At 44.1% G+C, this 7,977-nt stretch overlaps 1 protein-coding gene across 2 annotated transcripts in view; it reads right to left on the bottom strand.

Moving 5' to 3' along the window:
* Positions 1-1,335, bottom strand: part of LOC119315241 (kinetochore protein NUF2 homolog) — an 8,920-nt gene extending 7,585 nt beyond the window's left edge. For both annotated transcript variants that reach the window (XM_037589910.1, XM_037589911.1), the window contains exon 1: positions 1,013-1,335. The gene's annotated coding sequence lies outside the window, so the exon portion shown is untranslated. The remainder of the gene's footprint in view (positions 1-1,012) is intronic.
* Positions 1,336-7,977: the final 6,642 nt, after the last annotated feature.

The raw sequence follows: 7,977 nt of genomic DNA, 5'->3' as shown, positions 1-7,977 counted from the left end.
GCATGTACAACCCAGGTGCTAACACGGGCGCCTAAAGCATCTCCAACAGCTATCCTAAAATTGGGAACTGGAAAACAGTTTTAGGGCACCAGAAATTTTTCTTCTCCAACAGCTGCCATAAAATAGGGCACCCAGCCACATCTTTCTTCTCCACAATTGCATACATATTGAAACAAAACATGAACTATGGATAGAATTTAAAATTTGCAAGATCACCACATATCAAATTAAACTTCAAATCCACGTATCAAATTCAAATTGTCCTAAAATTTTGGCCTTCTTCGATTATCAAATATTTTTGACACACAAAAGGGATCTACACTGACAAAGCAACTAGCCAACTAGATCTTTTACATCTGAATATTTTACACAACGGTTCGAGCTAAAGCTGACTACCACAAAGAAGAACAAATTGAGTAAAAACAGGAGTTTAAATAATCCAGCAGTGTAGTATAGAACAAGTAAATGCCAACAATATAAACTGCAACTCTTGAAGAATATAATGTGGCTCTCAAATTAACTCATCAACGTTTCAAATATTACCATGAACAAGCTAAAACAGCAGCAAAATGCATACTCATATGATAGTCTCAGGCAATATCATTCTAAATTTGCAAAGACAAGAAGTCATCATCCTCACGACTCAAGGATGCACTGGAGATGGCTAGATTTTGATATAGCGCAGAAATCCAACATTGTGCAACAACTGGTAGTAACTATCCTTTTCTTTCCTAAAGAATGGATGGACATTGCCATACTCTTTGCTGACATGGTTATGGTGTTCACTTTACCATGTTTTCTTAATTCGCCTGATTCAGCCAACAACCAATAAGAAGACGTCTTTTTCAGGACATGAACCCTACATCTAGTAGTAATCAACGATCCAGCGCAGCTACCACTACTAGCACGAGTCAGAAGCACTACAACACTAGCGTGCCACGGAGAAATTTCTATGGCAATCACCAAACCAATCTGAGAGTGGGGGCAGAAGGAACAGAGAGGTGAGCCTCACCTTTCCAGGACGAGGAGGAGGCTGGGCTCACGGCCAACGGCTTGGGCGAGGGCAGCGGGGTGAGTTGCTGCTCCTGCTCGGGCTCAGGCCAGCTGCGCCACCGCCGCGGAGCTCGCCGGTGTCCGCGCGCCGGGAGATCGAAGGGGGGCGGCCGGGGCACCGGAGCAGGGACGTGCGGTAGCTGCTCGGGCTACCCTCCGTCCGTGGCCGCGGCGGCGGAGGAGGGACGTCAGCGGCGGATCGAGTGGCGGCGCGTGGGACGAGCTCCTCTCTGTTCTGTGCGGGTCCGGGGAACGGGATCGGGTTTCTGCTTTCGGCTATTCGGGAGGAAATCCAGCGGCGGGATGAAAGGGGTTCGCCATAGAATTTGGCGGACAATTTGCCCGGGGAATCCTATACGACGCGCAGGTTGGCAGGTTGGCACACACCCCCCTAGCGCGCTGGGCGTTCGTATGGACCGGCCCATTTTCCGGGTTTTTTCCTTCCGTTTTTCCTTTCTTTTTCTTTTCTCCATTCATTTTTTTCTTTCTCTTTTCTGTTTTAATTTTTCTTTTATATTTCTTATTATTTACTTTTTCACTATTTTTGCGAATTTTCTTTTCAGATTCTTGAAGACTTTTTTGTTCATCGAGTTCAATTTTCTGTTCATTGGATTTAAAGAATGTTCATCAAAATTCAAAATTTGTTCATAAAATTAAAAAAATATTATCAAATTAGAAAAAATATCAAATTCAAGATTTGTTTATCTTTTTTTTAAATGTTCTTGAATATAAATTATGTTCACCAATTTCAAAAGATGTTCTTCGAATTCAAAATTTATTCGTCAAATACAAAAAATGTTCATCGTTATTAAAAACTGCTAATAAAAATGTTCGTTCTTTTGAAATCACGAACATTTTTTAATTCAAGAACTGTTTTTGACAATTCACAATTCATATTTTTTAAAAAATTTAGAACCTTTTTGAAATCCTAAATCATTTTAACATAGAATAAAACAAAAATATATAATAAAAAGGAAAATTAAATGTAAATGTAAAAGCGGAAAAAAAACAAAGGACATCCCGCACCGCAAATGGGTTGGCCCAAACTGGTGCGCCAAGGGAAGGGAGGATGCGCATTTGCACGACTCCTGGCACGCATCGCGCCATATAGGGGGTCCCAATTTGCCCGTCCGCGGTTCGCCATGGAATTGGCGAGAAACGGTGAATTGAACAGCCTATTTACACCAACACTCGCTTGATTGGTCGGACACACAAGTTCGCTCGCTTGATTCTTTGCTCGCTCGCTCGCCATTCACTTGTTGACCCGTGATCATTGGATTTCTGAAAATTTGAAAAAAAAAATGAATTTATTTTAAAAAATTAAAAATTGAAAAAATATCATGAAATACAAAAGGAGTTCATCAATTTGGAAAAAGTTCGAGAACATAAAAAAAATCAAGAATATGAAAAACATCATGAAACGGCCCTACAATTTACGGCGACTTTTGTAGTGCCGTTTTGCTTCCAAGCGCTTGAAAAACAAAAAAATAGGCAACTGCCCTATTTATAGGGTTGATGCTAGAGATGCTTCAAAAAATGGTTTTTGCACAGTTGCATAGAGAGGGTGAAGGAAGCAAAGTCTTGCTTCCGATGCTAGCAGGTGTTTGCTTGCGGGGAAAATGCTCTACTATTGTGTGATGGTGTCCCACGTAGGGGGTCTGGCACCATATCGACTCCTGGTCTGGTGGGCTGGGCTAACCCTAGGTCGATTCCATTTTGGGCTACTTTGGGGGCCCATGGTGATCTACACGAAGCCTTAGCATACAGGACAATGACTTTGTATTTGGCGAAGACTCCTCTCCACTGACGTAACTGACTAGGACTCCTATAATCCTAGGCCTATGGTATCTTATATAAGTCGAGGTTGGGCTAGTCGATAGAATATATTACATTACAATCTCTTGGTAGGTACATGAATTTTGTATTCCACCACACAACGCAATAAACTATGAGTAGGATGTAGGGTATTATCTTCTCGAAGAGCCCAAATTTGGGTGAAATGATGTGTCCCTGTTACCATCGTTCAAGATGCCTATCTTAAGATCCCTAACTCGAGATCTCTTTTTGCTACATCAACGATGACTCATGCAGGGCCTTGATGTCTACTACACAACTTTATTCTTGTAGACACGTGTTAGGCCTCCAAACATGGAGTTTTGTAGGACAGTAGAAATTTTCCCTCGAGTGGATGACCTAAGGTTTATCAATCCCTGGGAGGTGTAGGATGAAAATGATCTCTCTCAAACAACCCTGCAACCAAATAATAAAAAGTCTCTGGTGTCCCCGACACACCAAATACAATGGAAATTTATATAGGTGCACTAGTTCGGCGAAGAGATGGTGATACAAGTGTAATATGGATGGTAGAAATATATTTTTATAATCTAAATAAATAAAAACAGCAATGTAGCAAATAGTAAACGGGCACAAAAATGGTATTGCAATGCTTGAAAATGAGGCCTAGGGTTCGTACTTTCGCTAGTGCAATCTCTCAACAATGCTGATATAATTGGATCATATAAACGTCCCTCAACATGCAACGAAGAATCACTCCAAAGATCCTATCTAGTGGAGAACATACGAAGAAATCATTTGTATGGTACGAAACCACCTTGAAGCTATTCTTTCCGATCGATCTATCCAAGAGTTCGTACTAAAATAACACCAAATAATTTCAGATTCATAATACTAAATCCAACACAAAGAATCTCAAAGAGTGCCTCGAGATTTCTACGGGAGAAACAAAGACAAGAACGTGCATGAACCCCTATGCGTAGATTACCCCAATGTCACCTCGGGAATCCGTGAGTTGAGTGTCAAAACATATATCAAGTGGATCAATATGATACCTCATTGTCACCACGAGTATTCATACGCAAGACATACATCAGTGTTCTCAAATCCATAAAAGTATTCAATCTGATAAAACTAAATCTCAAAGGGAAAACTCAATTCATCACAACAAAGATAGAGAGGAGAAAACACCATATGATCCAACTATATTAATAAAGCCCCCAATACATCAAGAACATGAGAGAGAGATTAAACATAGCTACTGGTACAAACCCTCAGCCCCGAGGGTGGACTACTCCCTCCTCATCGAGGTGGGCGCCGGGATGATGAAGATGGCCACCGGTGATGATCCTCCCTTCCGGCGGAGTGCCAGAACGAGGTCTAGATTGGTTTTCGATAGCTACAGAGGCCTACGACGGCGGAATTTCTGATCTAGGTTAACCCCGAGGGTTTTTTCGAATATTTGGGAATTTATAGGGTAAAGAGGGGCCGGGGTGCGGGAGGCCACCGAGGTGGGCACAACCCGCCTGGGCGCGCCTGAGCCCCCAGGCGTGCCCTGGTGGGTTGTGCCCCCCCCCCCGTCGGGGCACCCCCCAGGTGTTGCCCTGGCCCATTGGTGGCCTTCTGTTCCATAAAAAACCCACAAAAGTTTCGTCGTGTTTGGACTCCGTTTTATATTGATTTCTTGCGATGTAAAAACATGCAAAAAAAAAAGCAACTGGCACTTGGCACTATGTCAATAGGTTAGTACCAAAAATGATATAAAATGACCATAAAATGATTATTAAACATCCAAGAATGATAATATAATAGCATGGAACAATCAAAAATTATAGATACGTTGGAGACGTATTAGGCCTGCTAGGTGATCATCGCGGTTCGATGGAAGTTTAGATCTGTGCGACACGATCAATGCGTCAAAACGGATCTGCATCTTTGGTGCCGCCATCTTCGTTGCTGACTTGACTGGTCACCTCTTTCAAGGCGGAGAACTACGACCCATGTCGGATCATTAGTGATCAGATGGGAATCTTCATCAACATCAATTTCAATCTCAACTAGGATCATATAGAAATCTATCCATGGAGCTCAGGGGCTCAAGGTCATCATTGCCCTCGTACGACCATGTAGAATGATTTGGACATCAAATTCGTTTTTGTCGTCCTCGCCTCCTCGAGCATTGTTTCGCTGATCCCTTTGGTGGGATCGTGTGGAATTCAGTCTACAACAACCCTGTCAAATTTCATCATGATCCAATAATGGAATCTCCCACAATATCTGATATATTGAGACCCTATAAGATCTGGAAAGAAATCCTCGTGAGTTCAGAAGGAGGCCAGCAGCCAACTTCAACCTCCTTTGGAAGATCCAACCGTTCAGATCATGCGGAATTGTATTTGCGATAACCCCTTGAAATTTGAGCTTGATCCGACAATTCGAACTCCTGGAGGAGTCGGATGAGTGCATCAATTTTTTAATATGTTTTTTTGCAGAAATAATTTTGGCGGGAGTTCATCTTCTTTCATGAACGGGTTATTGGATGACCTCTAATTGAGGAATTTTCTTCTAGGGTATTGAGCCTTTTCCGAGGTGCTCTTCATCGTCACCCCAATATCGATGTCAGATCAGACCTCAAAGCCACTGATGTCTACAACACAACTTTATTCATGTAGACTCTGGTGGGCCTCCAAGCGTAGAGTTTTGTAGGACAACACTAAAATTTCCTCAGGTGGATGACCTAAAGTTTATCAATCCGTGGAAGGTGTAGGATGCAGATGGTCTTTAACAAACAACCGTGGAACCAAATATAAGAAATCTCTTGTGTCCCCAGCACACCCAATGCAATGGTAAATAGTATAGCTTCACTAGCTAGTTCGGCGAAGAGACGGTGATACAAGTGCGGTATGGATAATAGATATAGATTTTTGTAATCTGAATAAATAAAGACAGTAAGATAGTAAGCAACAAAAGTGTGTAAAAATGACGTCTCGATGCTTATAAACAAGGTTCAGGGTTCATACTTTTGCTAGTGTGATCTATCAACAATACTTACTAATTGAATCATATAACAATCCCTCAACGTGCGACAAAGAATCACTCCAAAGTACCTATCAGGAAAGTATGATGAAAACGTGTGACGCCCCCGATTTGACCGTACACTAATCATACACGCAAACGTGTACGATCAAGAACAGGGACTCACGGGAAGATATCACAACACAACTCTATAAATAAAATAAGTCATACAAGCATCATATTACAATCCAGGGGCCTCGAAGAATCGAATACAAGAGCTCGATCATAGATGAGTCAGAGGAAGCAACAATATCTGAGTACAGACATAAGTTAAGCAAGTTTATCTTAAGAAGGCTAGCACAAACTGGGATACAGATCGAAATAGGCGCAGGCCTCCTGCCTGGGATCCTCCTAAACTAGTCCTGGTCGCCGTCAGCGGGCTACACATAGTAGTAGGCACCTCCGGTGTAGTAGGAGTCATCGTCAACGGTAGCGTCTGGCTCCTGGACTCCAGCATCTGGTTGTGACAACCAGAAAGAAAGGAAAAGGGGGAACAAAGCAACCGTGAGTACTCATCCAAAGTACTCGCAAGCAAGGGGCTACACTACATATGCATGGGTATATGTGTAAAGGGCCATATCAGTGGACTGAACTGCAGAATGCCAGAATAAGAGGGGGATAACTAATCCTATCGAAGACTACGCTTCTGGCAGCCTCCGTCTTGCAGCATGTAGAAGAGAGTAGACTGAAGTCCTCCAAGTAGCATCGCATAGCATAAACCTACCCGACAATCCTCTCCTCGTTGCCCTGTTAGAGAGCGATTACCGGGTTATATCTGGCACTTGGAAGGGTGTGTTTTATTAAGTATCCAGTTCTAGTTGTCATAAGGTCAAGGTACAACTCCAAGTCGTCCTGTTATCGAAGATCACGACTATTCGAATAGATTAACTTCCCTGCAGGGGTGCACCACATTTCCCAACACGCTCGATCCCATTTGGCCGGACACACTTTTCTGGGTCATGCCCGGCCTCGGAAGATCAACACGTTGCAGCCCTACCTAGGCACAACAGAGAGGTCAGCACGGCGGTCTAAATCCTATGGCGCAGGGGTCTGGGCCCATCGCCCATTGCACACCTGCATGTTGCGAGGGCGGTCGGAAGCAGAACTAGCCCCCTTAATACAAGAGCAGGCTTACGTTCCAATCCGGCGCGCGCCGCTCAGTCGCTGACGTCACAAAGGCTTCGCCTGTTACCACGACGTCGAGTGCCCATAACTGTCCCCGCGTAGATGGTTAGTGCGTATAGGCCAGTAGCCAGACTCAGATCAAATACCAAGATCTCGTTAAGCGTGTTATCTTGAAGTAACCGCGAACGCCGACCAGGGCCAGGCCCACCTCTCTCCTAGGTGGTCTCAACCTGCCCTGTCGCTTCGCCACAAAGTAACAGTCGGGGGCCGTCGGGAACTCAGGCCCACCACTACCTAGATGGAGCCACCTGCCCCTTCAGCCCCCATCTCCGAACAGTATCACAGGTAATGTAACGTGTAAAGTATATAGTATATGCCCGTGATCACCTCCTGAAGTGATCACGGCCCAGTAGTATAGCATGGCAGACGGACAAGAGTGTAGGGCCACTGATGGAACACTAGCATCCTATACTAAGCAGTAGGATAGCAGGTAAAGGTAACAACAGTAGTAGCAAGGACAGGCTATGCAGCAGTATAGGATTAACTAAAAGCAGTAACATGCTACACTAATCTAATGCAAGCAGTATAAAGAAGAAATAGGTGATATCTGGTGATCAAGGGGGGCTTGCCTGGTTGCTCTGGCAAGAGAGAGGGGGTGTCAACTCCGTAGTCGTACTGGGTAGCAGCGGCGTCGGTCTTGGTGTCTAGCGAGAGAAGAGGGGAAAGAAATAATAAATACAATGCTAACAGATGCATAGCGATGCATGACATGACAAGTATCGGTGCTAGGGGTGCCCTAACGCGGTATGAGGTGATACCGGTGAAGGGGGAAAACATCCGGGAAAGTATCCCCGGTGTTTCGCGTTTTCGGGCAGAGGAGCCGGAGGGGGAAAGTTGTGAGTTCGATAGGTTAGGGTTGCGTGGCGGACG

This window comes from Triticum dicoccoides, chromosome 6A, assembly GCF_002162155.2.
Source record: "Triticum dicoccoides isolate Atlit2015 ecotype Zavitan chromosome 6A, WEW_v2.0, whole genome shotgun sequence".
NCBI lineage: Eukaryota > Viridiplantae > Streptophyta > Magnoliopsida > Poales > Poaceae > Triticum > Triticum dicoccoides.
The sequence above is the reverse complement of the archived record's forward strand: the minus strand, read 5'-3'. Positions and strand labels throughout refer to the sequence as shown.